At 35.2% G+C, this 14771-nt stretch overlaps 1 pseudogene across 1 annotated transcript in view; it reads left to right on the top strand.

The window, feature by feature from the left end:
- The window catches only part of LOC149191310 (uncharacterized), a 37179-nt pseudogene extending 34484 nt beyond the window's left edge, over positions 1–2695 (top strand). The window contains exon 6 of the transcript XR_016254943.1: positions 2418–2695. The product of XR_016254943.1 is annotated as an uncharacterized LOC149191310 (transcript). The remainder of the gene's footprint in view (positions 1–2417) is intronic.
- Positions 2696–14771: the final 12076 nt, after the last annotated feature.

Below are 14771 nucleotides of genomic sequence, written 5' to 3'. Positions count from 1 at the left end.
AGATAATTACTTATACCTTCGCTGCCATTTCCAACTTGATTCAGATCGAGCCAAGCATCACAAACCCATAACTGGCATACTAGATCTTCACACTCCATCAGACATTCATTACTTGCTCATTCACCCTTGGCCTAATGATCTTCTCCTTATATAGGTTTAGGCTTCTCTCAATACCATGGTTCAAAACCATGTAGAAAAAATACCTTGGACCCAATACCTGGGATCAATACTTCAGACCAAATACCACGGACCAATACCAAAATACCATGGACCAAAACTTAGTTTTCCAACATGTACGCGCCTTTCCTTCTGTGAACCTGCATGTGTACGCATACGCGCCTTTTGTTCTTATCACTCGCGTGTATACACACTTTCATCAAGGTTAACCTACGTATATCTCTCTATTGACCTGCTGTACTAAGATCTGTCCTCTGATTGAGTTGCCATCACCTGTATCATACCTCTGAGTGAGTTGCCATCAAGGACAACACTTGTATCATAATGCCAACACACCCTTGTGCCATATTCCAAGCATGAATGTGGGACTCACAACAAAACCAACTAGGGCTCCTCGGGCTTTATTGCAATCTCCACTAGATCACTAGGCCCGAACTCATATATATACAACTAGGCTTTACCACAATCACCACAGGATCACTAGGCCCTAAACAAGTATGGATGCATCCAGATCTCTCCACCTACACCATGAGGAATTTGGATGCCTCCTAGTCTCTAGGTTTTACCATCTATCCCCCCATTCATTGGTCGAGGATTCCTAGGCCTAATTAAGACTCCAGTCTCCAAGGTTTACTATATATCTCGCCATTCACCGTTTAAGGATTCCTAGGCCTGATCGATACTCCACCCTCTAAGATTTACCATATATCCTGCCATTCACCGGTTGAGTATTCCTAGGCCTGATCAAGGGAACACGACAATAGGATTTACTGTATATCATGCCATTCATCGGTTGAGGATTCCTAAGTCCATCAAGGTACACAAAATCTGGCTTTACTACAATCCCACCTTCTTCGGTCCAGGGATTTCTAGGCCTTGTGTTATTTTTCAGAGACCACCTCACTCAGCTTCGATACCATCTGGCAATCCAACTTAACCAAATAAGAGAAACCACCATCACACCATGGCTATCCGAAAATGGAAAGGAAAGGTTGAAGATCATTATCACACCTAGAAAAACCCACACCAATGACAAAAAGAGAACCAAATACACACATGCATGTACCATGCATGCCAAATCTAGCAAGGAAATCACACACGCAAATCGATATTTGCAAGTAATCTTGTTGTAGTTGATTGATCATGTTCTTCTGGCTTGATCTTTGCCTCCCTTTGCCTTCTTTGTCCTTCCTTTTCTTTTCTTAATCCGATGCTGAAGTACTCCAAGAAAACTCAATGTCCAAGAGTATGAGAGATAGGGAATAGAGAGAGAGCTCCACCATAGAACTGTCAAAAGCTACCAACTAATTCTCAGAGGCCTTTTTATTAATGAGACCTCTATTTTATTCATTTTCCTCCTCACATGCAACATGTGACCTTTCACCTTCATTTTCTCCTAATTTCCATTATTTTCGTAAATAATTGCCAATAAATGCCTATTTTCCTTTCCCATGTCTTTTCCTTTGTCTTTGCCAATTTCCTTAGCCATAATGAACCAATTAACACCCACACTAGGATGTTTTTCCCAACATTAAACTTGGAATATGTGTCCCATGACCTTGGTCTTATTTTTTTTACATGAATTTTTTACCAGGGCTGTTACATAAACCCTGAGCTTTAAAGGTGTTCCCTTGAAGTCATTAAAATTGTTTTGATACAAATTGTATGTTTAAACAATAAGACATCAACTCAAACACTATTTTATAGTCTAACATAGTAAGACTCATAAGTATAAGTTGAGATTGGCGATGATGCCAAGTACCCGGTAATAGAAGTTGATACCATTTCTTCTAGCTTAAATTAACTCTTTGTTATTTTGATGATGTTTTGTTTATTCTAAGTCCTAGGAAGAACTTGTTTTCAATTTCAATTTCGATTATGAAGAATAAAGGCTATACAATTGAGTTCATGAACCAAAAGATTTTGATAATATTATAGAATTTTTGTATTAAAATTATGTAAACCTTTAATTAAATAATAATAATAATAATAATAATAAGATAAAGAATGAGATAATAACAATAATTCATATGAGAATAAGTTAACCCTATATAGTTTAGTAAATTATTATTTCATTTCCAGCTTTATTTTGATTAAAATTGTTGCAAAAAAATATATTATATGTTCATTAGAAATAAAAATATATTATCATGTTTATCATGAATATATTAAAAATATACTATCATGTTATGTTGGGAGGTTTGTATTTTATCATTTATTAAAAAAAGAATGTTGAACAGGGTGCACCTACCAATTTGAACAAGGAATTGGATAAGGAGTCGGATGATGAAAAATTGGAGATGCCTGGTCATTGCCCAGAACCATGCCATTGTTGTTTTCCTCCCACAACCAAAGATGTTAAACAATTTTTCTAATCCTCATGCAATTATTTGTACAGTTATATGTATTAAAGTGATTCTTATAATGTATAATCTTTTCAATGAAATATCCATCATTGAAAGGGATGATGTTATGTGTAACCCATTCTCATTTTAACAAAATATTCATGAGAGGATATACTTATAATATACTTATCCATATATCTTATATGATAATGGAGTAATATCTTTATTCTATGAATTGTACCATATGATAGCTGGACATTTATGAACATTAAAGTTTATATTTTAACCTAATATTCATGAGCTAATATACTTATCCATATATATTATATTATAATGGAGTAATATCTTTATTCTATGAATTGTACCATATGATAACTAGACATTTATGAACATTAAAGTTTAGATTTTAAGAGTTTCTTTGTATGGTTCTCATATAATTTATGCAGATGGTATTATTATATCAACTTTTGTTTGATTAGGCATTCACATTATTTTTCTAATATTTGGTTTCTATGTTAGATGGTGAATTTTCTAATATTTGGTTTCTATGTTAGATGGTGAATTAAGTTATTTGTAAGGAGAAAATATTGAGTTTGTTGTTTTGACAGAAATTTTGTTTTATAATTTAGTATAAAAGAGATGTGTTATTTCTTCCATATTTAATATGGACCTGATACATAATATTATATTATATTTATATATATATATATATATATAACAATAAATTATTTTAATATTGGTTTAATGTGTTTTTTAAAGTAAAATTTATATAAATTTTATATGTAGAAAGAATAATTAAAAGTAAACAAATTCTTATTTATATTTATTTTTTACGTCTTATTATGAGAGAAATATGCAATTCATTTACAATTCGAAATGGAATTCATGCATCACACACACATTAATAATAAATAAAATGTTTAAGAAAAATTATATTTCAATATCAACTATATGTATGCATATGTGTAAAAAGTAATTGATGGTAAAACAAATCTTAGACTTTAAACATTTCAATTGTATGTTTACTAAATATGAGGGAGATATGTGAGTCCTTCCATATGCTCAACATGGAGTTGACATGTGTGTGTAACATTTCAATAAATGTTGCTCATTGTGAGGGATATGTGTAATTCCTTCCAAGAATTGACATTTGGTGGGCACACACACATATTTTCCTTGGAAAAAAGTTGTAATTTTCATTCATAATGATGTAAATTACATTTTGTAGATGCATATGAATGCATTGTTGTAGAAATCTATAAACCCCCTTGTTTGTGGTTCAAAATATGCCTTAATCAGCATATAATTATTTCTATACATAAAAAGGATATTGTCCTTTGTTGTGTTCAACCTTTACATAAGTCAAGAAACATGAAAATTTTCACTCCTTCCTTAGAGGGTTCAAAATTGGTCTTAAAAATGAGTTTTGATACCTACTTATACATACAAAGAAGTTGCATCAAAAAATATATTATAACTGCAAATTGTGATTTGGTGGACCCCCTTCCGTGAAGTGCTCGTGATTTCCCATAATCCATCTGTAGACCCTCGTTAGACAATGAGCATGGATGCATTTTTTTTTTCCTATAAACATGGTAGCATGAGCATACAACAAAATAAAGTTTGATTCACAAAATTTATTCCACCAACACCATCAAATGTAAATTTAAGCATATTTGTGTTCCATTGAAAAAATTGATAACATTCATAGTCCCCGAAAACTTGTATGGATCTACATCCTTGTTTAATGGATAAAAGCATGAGAAGCTTCAAAGCGATCAACTTTGCATAGTTGTTTGTGCTCAGTCCCAAACCATAGATTTTACAAAATAATGGTTATGTGAGAGATAAAGTACAACCCCACCCCCACAAGTACTATCAGAGCCCTAACAAGCCCCATCAAAGAAATCCCATGTCTGAGAGAAATCAATGGATTCTTCCATTAAAATGAAAAGTCCTTGAGGTTTTACTGATTATGGTAAAAGAGAGAAAATAACTATCACATTAGTTACAATTATGTGTGGAGATGTGGTCTTTCTTTAAGGATAACATTGTTCCTTGCAATCCATAATCCCCAACAGATAGGAAGAGGAATTGAACCATAAACTTTAATAGTCATGTGATGAGCCCAAGCCTACTAGGAAACAAAAAAAGAATCCCCCTGCTAATCTCTACTCAATACCAATTGATTATGAACATATTTCCACACCCCTTTTGAAAAACAAAAAATTACAAAAAGGTGCATCATAGATTCTTCGTCATACTTGCACAGGGTAACAAATTGGGCCCCTTAGGGTAACTCTTCCTGATATTATCGCAAGTGGGTACCTTGTTCTTCATAAGACACCACATGAGGAGATGACATTTGGTTGGACTCTCGAGTTTCCAAAGGCATTTCCACCACTAAACTTGTTCTCCCCCAACAGGATCAGAAATGAGGCGTAGATATCCCAATTTGGGAGTATAATCCACAAAAGGAGAGAAATTCCATTCCTTTTTTTTGTTAGCCTAATATGAGAGAACCAAAGCTCAGTAATATAGTCATTTTAGCTATCAGTGAAGGCGTCTGAAATGCCTAGTTGCCCCATCAATGCCAAACCTTCTTGTCAAATATTCATAGAAGGAGGGTCAAAGACTTGATTGAGAGTAATGACCCCCCCCCCCCAATTGTTTAAGCAACCAGCTCCTACAAAAGCTAGTATCCTTGTCCAACACTGAACTAGGAATCCTCTCCAATTTTAACCTGCATACCATCCCCCACTTTCCAAGCTAATCCTTCTACAATAAGCGAAAAGGAGTCAATTATCTCTTTCCAAATTACATAAATAAAAGAGTGGGTCTCGTTTGGATTTCTAATCCAGCCCACCAAAGAGTCTTGATGGGTATACTTCTTGATAACCACATTTTTCCAAAGGTTGTCTATAGAAAAAGGTCTCCACCTTACGTTTGCAGCTAAGGCCTTAGTAAAAAGTGGAATATTTTTGAGACCTCATCCACCCCAAGCCTTTAGAATGGAAATTCTATCCCATTTTGTTAGAAACTAAGACAATATTGTTTTGTTGGGGGGCGGGGGGGTGAATCAATATTATGAGAATTTTAAAACTTTCTTTCACAAAGTAAGGAATACTAGAAACATAAAAAATCTCTTTAACAACAATTCATGTAAGCATCAACACAAGAAGCACGTATGCAACACAAAAACACTTCAATATTCTCTTTAATTACTTCCACAAAGGCAAGATTCAACTTGCTTTTACAAATTTCTTTGGCTCCAACCCGAAATAGGATATTACTCCTTGTTTTATCAGCTACTACTGAAAGGAGCTACTACCCATGAGTTTATCAACTACCACTGAAAGGATCTCCAAACCATGAGTTTATTAGCTACTATTGAAAGGAGATACTACCTCTGATTATTTACCAAAAACTACTGGAAGGAGCTACAAAATGTAAGCTGCCACTTGCTTGACCTCCTTGATTAATATTTCATTCCATTTTCAAGCTCAAATCATGAAGACCATTCTCTTTCATAAAAAAAAAAAAATATCTCCTCAATCACAAATCTTAATCACCACAGAATCACCTTCAACAATCTTTGATTACTAATTAATTCACCACATACATCAACAAAAACAACAACATCAACAACCAACTTGCTAATTCAATTATGCTTGTAAAGAATTAGAGCTGATACTTTTAGATTTATAACTTTTAGTTAAGTTCAACTCTTCACAAAGAATGAATTCATAATTTCCACTTATGTTCCACTTCTGTTGAAGTTTTATTGATGTGTTAAACTGAGTTAAATTGCCAATTTCCTCAATTTTGGAATTTTTACATGATTTAGTAGTGACTTTCTAAATTTGGCGAATTGCCAAATAAGCCACCTAATCTTCCCATTCCACCAAAACAATTGCCAAATTGTTCATGTACACTATCCAAGTGTTTAGTACACTGCCAGTTTGGTGAAATCTTCCAAATTTGGCACACATTGCTAAAACTTGTTGATTTGTTCATAACAACGACCATAGGCTTATGCTTGTGGTCACATAAACGACACAGAACCATGCATATATCCATCAGTTGGGCCCCTTTGCGCTATAGTCCTGAAGGCTTAACAAACATGTACAAACCTTTGTGTCCTCCGTCACATGAACCATGCATGAGACTGTGTCTTGGAGAATGCCTTAGCCCCCGATTTTATTTCCATGCCAAAAACTCTATGGAGTACCTTCATTTTCTTCTAGGATCTATCTTCTAAGATTACGTGTCTTTGTGGGACTACCTTCTGATTGGTCCGTCGCTCCTCATCATCCACCAACTTGTATGCCGCCATGTCTCGGGCATTGTCTCCCCAATGTTTAAAAATTGTGCACCCTTGAATACTCCCAAGGTCATTTTATCAGGGTGATGTGTTCAACTACCACTCCCCCAAAGTTGCCACCTGTGATCCAACATGTATTGGTGCTCTGTCATCCCAGACCTTTGACTTATGCCTTTTTTGGAAAATCTCGAGATAAAACCTCTAGGGTGAGATGTATGCTGACATGTCTACCATACGTGCTAAGTTTCCACATGTCACTTGCTGAGTGATGCCACATGTAACTTATTTTTGGCCCATTTGGCTAACCATAAACACCAAATTTGTGTGCCACGTGTCACATCCCTATTGGTCTATGTCCTGCTGACATAATCATGCCATTGTGTCTTCTCTGTCCATTGATATCATGCCAAGTGTCATTCACTAATTGGTCCATGTGTCGTCAAGTGTATAGAGGCAAGGGGGTCCTGGGCCTTGATTTTTCATGAATTTATCTATTTAATAAATAGGTTAGACGAGAAATTTTTGTAGCACTTGACAAAAACTTTTCCATCTCCTCGACACCATCTCCATGGAGAAAATAACTTGGATCTCCCTCAGATCTTGCAAGGGATGGAGTTTTTATGGTGATCTATCAAGTGGGGTCCTCCCAATCACTATCAAGTACCAATCATTGCTCAATTCATCTGCCATGTCATCCCACTACTCTTGTCCCGGGACTAAATCTTACGCCTACCTTTGAAACTTTTAGGGACAGTCCTTCCAGGGTGACGTGGTTGTGGGGTTTGATCGCTTGGTTGACATGCACCAATCAATGCTTTTGCATCTGCCACGTACTTTGCCTTGCCACTTGTCAACCACTTCTTTCTGCTATTGTGTCATCCCAGGATCCCAATCCTTTGGTCTTTTGGCCTCGTTTATAAACTCCTAGGGTAATTCCAGCAGGAAGGTGTGGCCTATGGGGTCCCCACTCGAAAGACTTGTGCCAATCATTGAAGTCGTTGGGGTGATGTTTTGAGCCACCTCATTCCACCAATTTTTCCATAGTTTCAAAACCTTTCACCATTTTGGAGAGCACCAAAAAACTTGGAATTATTACCAAATTGTCAAACAAACCAAATTTCGACCTGATATTTGAACTCCATGGGTAATTTTCAGACTTAAATACACTGTTGGAAATCTATTTTTGAGCTCTATCCATTTTCGCAATTTCTAAGAGATTTTTAATTTGATATTGTGTACTAAAAATGGCTTTGAAGTCTCTAATATTTGACCAATCTACTTTCATTCACCTAAACTGTGCCACTCCTTTGACATCAATGCCAACAAACTTTCAACATTATCCTCCTGTGCATTGATGGCAACACCAAAAACATTGATGATAATCATAAAAACAAAGTTTTTCTTACTTCTCCCCCTTAGTGCACTTCTCCCCTTTGTTGTAATTCTCACCCTGCAACCAATATCCCCATGTCTCGTTGATCTTGTGGACCTGGAAACTTCCTTTTGATATGTTAAGTTCTTTCTAACTTTCCTTCTGCCCCCTAAGGAAGGTCTAGTGGAGGGAGGTAAGAGGAATTACTCCCAGTCTTTTCCTTAAGTAATCAAATTGATCTCTTGGGAGAGGTTTGGTGAATATATCAGCTACCTTCTCTTTTGTAGATACATACTCCAACTTTACAATCTGATTTGCAACTTTCTCTCTGAGAAAATGGTACTTGATTTGAGTATGATTTGTCTTTGAATGGAAAACATTGTTCTTGGACATGCTGATTGCACTTGTGTTATCACCAATTATTAGTATTGGCTAGTCATATTTCACTTGCACGTCATGTAAAGTCCACATCATACATAATAACTAAGTGCAACAAGAAGTTATTGCTATATATTCTACTTCAACAATAGAGAGAGAAATTGAAACTTGCTTCTTACTTAAACATGAAATAATACATTCACCAAGAAAGAAAGCATCACCACTAGTGCTTTTTCAATCATTTTCATCACTTGTGTAATCAAATTAGTAAAAACAGTTAGTGAAAAACCTTTACCTCTGGGGTACCAAAATCCATAGTCCATTGTTGCTATTAAATATATGAGAATCCTCTTGGTTGCTAGAAGATGACTCTTTTTGGGGGCTGCTTGAAATCTTCCAACAATACCAACTGCTTGCATGATGTCTGGTCTAGAGGTTGTTAAGTATAATAGGCTTCCAATAAGAGATATATATAAATTCTGATTGACCTCTAGTGATTCATTAGTCTTGTTGAGTTTGTGGCCTATAATCATTGGAGTGCTTAACAAAGAACATTCCTTCACACCGAATTTCTTCAAAACTCCCTTGAAGATTAAGAAATCTGCAAACCAAGGAAAAAGAAAGTTCTCCAATCATAGACATATTAAATTTGACCTTGATATAAGCTACAAAGTGACAAGTTATATTTTCTAAATCGCTTGCAAAAATAATATCATCAACATAGACAACCACCACTAACAATTTTCCATCATTGGATTTCACATACAAGTTACTATCAGCTACGCCTCTTTTAAAACCACACTTGAGCAAATAACTATCCAACTTGGAGTACTAAGCCGTTGGAGCTTGCTTAAGACCATACAAGGCCCTTTTCAACCTCCAAACGTAATCATGTTTTTCTGACAGTTGAAAACCATTAGGTTACTTAATGTAGACTTCTTCCTACAATTGCCCATGTAAAAAGGAAGGTTTGACATCCATATGATATATCTTAAATTTCTTAAAACAAGCAAAAGCCAAGAACATGTGTATTGCTTCTAATCGAGCAACAAGAGAAAAAGTCTCATCAAAAAATAAGCCTTCAATTTGTGCATAACCCTCGCAAACTAACATTTCTTTGTTTCTTACCACTTCACCATATTCATTTAATTTGTTCTTGAAGACACACTTTGTGTCAATAGCATTCTTATCTTCTGGTCTTGGAACAAGCTCCCAAGTCTATTTTCTCTCGATCTGATCAAGCTCTTCATTCATGGCCTTTATCTAATTGTCATCTTTGTTGGCCTGAGAAAAATTCTTCGGTTCCATCATAGATAATAGAGCTACATGCACTTGAGTAGGGGGCTTTATTATCCTTCTTCTTGTTTGAACACCTGTATTCAAGTCACCAACAATTTGGTTAGCTAGGTGTTTTTTTGCACATGCCTTGCATGATCTTTGGATTTTGGACTGAAGGGTTTTTCAATGTCTTCACCTGTAAATGTTTCATCAACCTCCTCAGAATTGTTGATTGAATCATTATTATTTACGTTTGTTGGTTTTTGGTCTTCACATTCAATGTGCTCATCAACTTTAACATTTGTGCAATCAATTATTCTTCTTGTATTCTTATTGTAGCATCTATAACCCTTACTATTCTGAGAGTATCCAAGAAAAATACCTTCATCATCTCTTGCATCAAACTTACCAAGATTTTCATCATTCTTCTTGATATAACACTTGCTTCCAAATACTCTGAAATGCTTTATTGTAGTAGGTCTTCCATACCAAATCTCATATGGAGTTTTATCACTATTTGGTTTGATTTTTTATTTGTTTAAAATCACCATTGTTGTGTGAATGGCACCAACCCAAAATCTTTGTGGCATGCCTCTTTCTCCCATCATGACTTTAGCCAACTATTGAACTGAACGGTTGGCTCTCTTTGCTACTCCTTTCTATTTTGGAGTCTCTGTTATAGTAAATTGTATTTTGATATATTGTTCTTTGCAAAAATGATCAAACTCTTTGGAGGTAAACTCAACACCATTATTAGACCTCATGCACTTTATTTTATAGTTTGTCTCATTCTCAACCATGGCCTTAAATTTCTTGAACCTTTCAATTGACTCTGATTTCTCTCCTAAAAATTCCACCCATGTCATTCTACTAAAATCATTAATGATAAGCATGATATAATTTAACTAAGGGTGTTTGAGTTCTTGAGTGACCACACAAGTCCATATGTATTAATTTCAAAGTTATGGTTGATGAGTTCTCCTTGGATTTGAATGGTACTCGTAGTTGTTTTTCAATTTGACAAGACTTGCAAATAGTGTTTTATGGCTTCGAAATCTTAGAAAAATCTCTGACATCATTCTTCTTACCAAATTTGACAATCTGATCAAAGATCAAATGTCCTAGCCTTCAATGCCACAACTAGATCTCATCTATATTTGTTAAACAACACTTCTTTGTCTTCTCGTTTAGAACATAGGCATCATTTCCTATTCTAACAACTTCAACTACTATATCTCATATCCCTACAGACTTGATTTGACATTTTTTAGATTTGAACAACACATCATATCCTTGGTCACACATCTGTGACACACTGAGTAAATTGTTCTTCAGGCCATCAAGAATTAGAACATCCTTGGCCTTGCCTTTGCAATTAGCTAGGCTAACAATTCCTTTACCCACAATCTTACCATGTCTATTATTTGCAAAGGTCACATTACCTTTGTTGACATGTTTCCATGAGAACAACTTGCCTTTATCTCCTGTCATATGCCTAGAATAACCACTGTCAACATACCATTGGCTCCCTTCATCCTGAGCATATAAAACCACATTGCAATTTTCTTCATTTTCCTTTTTCTTACATACTTTGGGTTGTTGGTTTGTTTGCTTGATTTTTGGATTAGACCCTTTGTTTTTAAGTCTGCAATTAGATGCTTTGTAGCCATACTTTTGGCGGATGTAACATTGAAACAAGTTATTCAGTAGGGAAAGCAAATTGTTGTACCTCAGTCTTCTCATCCTTTGCTTGGCAAACTGATTATTATGATGATAATTTCTTCTTCATGGTATGAGTTGTCGAAATGATAGATTCGCCTTGCAATTTTCTACCTTGTGCCCATAATTAGTACATGTAAAATAGTAGTTTGGAAAGATGTCCTCATACCTAGGAGAAAATTGATTTCTAACATTGGTTGAGCTACTCTTTGAGATAATTGATCTTTTCTAAGACCTATATCTCTTTATTGAGGAATTTGATTTGTCTCTCCTGCGTTATTAGATTATACTTTTGTTGAGTGGAGCTACTCCTTTTACTTTGCAACTATTGATTTTCCTCTGGCTGCAAATTGGACTGCGTGGTCTATTTTTCTCTCTGTTGTTATGTTGGGTCAGATTTGGATGCTACATTGTCTACATTTTTTATTTCTTGCACAAAATTAATGAATTTCTTTCCCTTTATATTAGTTGTTGTGCTTGACTTGGCTTCAAATCCAAGACCTGCTCCATTATTAGAGGCTTTGAACTTCAAGAAGTTCATTTAAAATTTCAGTCCCTTTTCCAATTTTTTCATTAAATCTTAGTTGGGTTTTAGATTTTTCAAGCTCTTTCCTTATAGAAGCAATTTCTCCTTCAAGCCTTTCACATGTTTCATTATTCTCATTGAGCTTCTCTTTGAATATTTCTTTGATCTTCTTACATTCTTCAATTTACAAGAGTAGAGGTTCTATAACTTCAACTTTGTCCTTGGTCATTTATTCCTGTTGTGTTTTATTTTTCTTTCTCATGCTTTGAATTTCTTCAAGGGCACTAATCAACTCCCCTTATAAGTCAAATTCAGTCTCTTCTCCATCATAGTCAACAACTTCTACTTCTAGATTTTCTATGGCCATGAGCATAAATTATTTTTAGCTTTCATAGGTTTTTTCCTCAACTGAATATTGGTTGTCTTCACTATCATAGGTGCTACAGTCTTGGGTGTAGAAGCTTTTCTTCTTAAACATCTTTTTTTCCTTTTGCACTTTTCTAAAATTCTCTCGGGACCATATTCATTCTTCTTCTTTTCAGGAAACTTAGAAGAATAGTGACCTACTTTACCACAGTTAAAACACTTAAAAGGTAGCTTACCTTTGTACTTGTAGGGGCATCTCTCGAGCTTTCTCATGAAATTATCTTCTTCTTCATTTGATTCAAAACATGAGACATTATGTTATTCCTTGGGTTTCTTGTCTACTTTGAAGGTTGATACCTTTGTTGTAGAATTGAAATTAGAAATTCTCATCTCATAGGCAGTAATAGTGACAAGTTTTTGATCCAAAGTGAGAGATTTGACATTTATCATTTCCTCAATGAATGAAACTTTAGGATTGAATCTCCCAGGGAGAGATATCAACGCCTTGTTGACTACTATTGGTTCTTTTAGCTCTTCATCAAGACCTCTTATTGTATTCACAATTTCATCAACTCTAAGAAAGTATTTACCAATATCTTCATCACCATGCATCTTCAAAGACTCAAATTTCATTCTAAAACCTTTAATTTTGGTTTGTTTTACCTTGCTATCACCTTCATAGCAGTTTTTGATCTTGTCCCACATTGCTTTTGCAATTGCGCAATGCATGACTTTGACTAGTTTAGATTCAGGTAGGCCAACTAGTAGAGAATTCATAGCTTTAGTATTGCATTCAAATTCGGTATTTTGATCTCTAGTAATAAGTGTTTGAGGCTTTTGGTATTCTTCTTCCACTTCATCCCATACATCAACACCAAGAGATTGAATATAGGTTTTCATCATTCTTTCCAAAACACATAGTTTGTTCCATTGAACATAGGTTCCCTATTGGTGAATCCTCCTTCCTGGTTTTCCATAGTCCCTGATCTTTCTTCCAACTATTGAATTGATTATGAAGTAACCTTGCTCTGATACCACTTGTTAGAAACTAGGACAATACCAAGAGGAGGTTGAATCAGTATAGTGAGAATTCTAAAATTTATTTCACAAAGGAATACAAGAAACATCAACATTCTCTTTAACAACAATTCAAGTAAGCAGCAACATGAAAAGCATGCATGCAACACATAAATACTTCAATATTCTTTTCAATTACTTTCACAAAGGAAAGCTTCAAATTTCTTTTACAAAGTTCTCTGGCTCCAACCAGAAGGAAGCTACTATTAAAAGGAACTACTACCCATGAGTTTATCAACTACCACTGAAAGTAGCTCCAACCTCTAAGTTTATCATCTTATATTGAAAGGAGTTACTACCCATGGTTGTTTGCTGACCACTACTGGAAGGAGCTACAACCCCTGAAATGCAAACTGCCATTTGCTTAACCTCCTTGATTAATATTTCATTCCATTTTCAAACTCAAATCATGAAGACCACTCTCTTTCATGAAACAAATAAATCTCTCCTCAATCACACACCCCAATCACCACAAAATCACCTTCAACAATCTCTGATCACTAATCAACTCACCACACACAACAACAACATCAACAACCAACTTTCTAATTCGATTCTTCTTATAAAGAATTAGAGTTGATATTTTTTTATTTAGAACTTTTACTTAAGTTCAACTCTTCACCACTCGTGGATACATATTTTCCACTTATGTTCCACTTACGTTAAGTCTTCTTGATTTGTTCATTAAGTCTTCATACCGGTTCTACCGACCTTACATGAAAAAATATAGTTAAGTTGCCAATTTCCTCAATTCTAGAATTTTATAGCATTTAGAAGACTTTCTAAATTTGACAAACTGCTAGATTTGGCCAAACTGCCAAATAAGCCACCAAATTTTCCTATGCCACCAAAACTACTTCCAACTCATTCATGCACACTATCCAAGTGTTTAGCGCATTGCCAATTTGGTGAAATATACTTAATTTGGCACACAACATCAAAAGTGGTTGACTCGTTCATAACAATGCCCATATGCTTATGCCCATGGTCACATAAACCACACAAAGTCATGCATATATCCACTACCTAGGCCCCTTTGCATTATAGCATCAGGGGCTTAACCAACATGTACAAACCTTTGTATCCTTTGTCACATGAACTATGCACGAGACTGTGTCATGGAGCATGCCTTAGCCCCCAACTTTATTTCCATAGAAAAAACTCAATGGAACACCTTTGTTTTCTTTTGGGATCTATCTATTAGGATTA

This window comes from Pinus tabuliformis, chromosome 2_2 (genome assembly GCF_031772625.1).
Source record: "Pinus tabuliformis cultivar Carrire ecotype Pingquan chromosome 2_2, CPIR1, whole genome shotgun sequence".
Lineage (NCBI taxonomy): Eukaryota > Viridiplantae > Streptophyta > Pinopsida > Pinales > Pinaceae > Pinus > Pinus tabuliformis.
The sequence above is the reverse complement of the archived record's forward strand: the minus strand, read 5'-3'. Positions and strand labels throughout refer to the sequence as shown.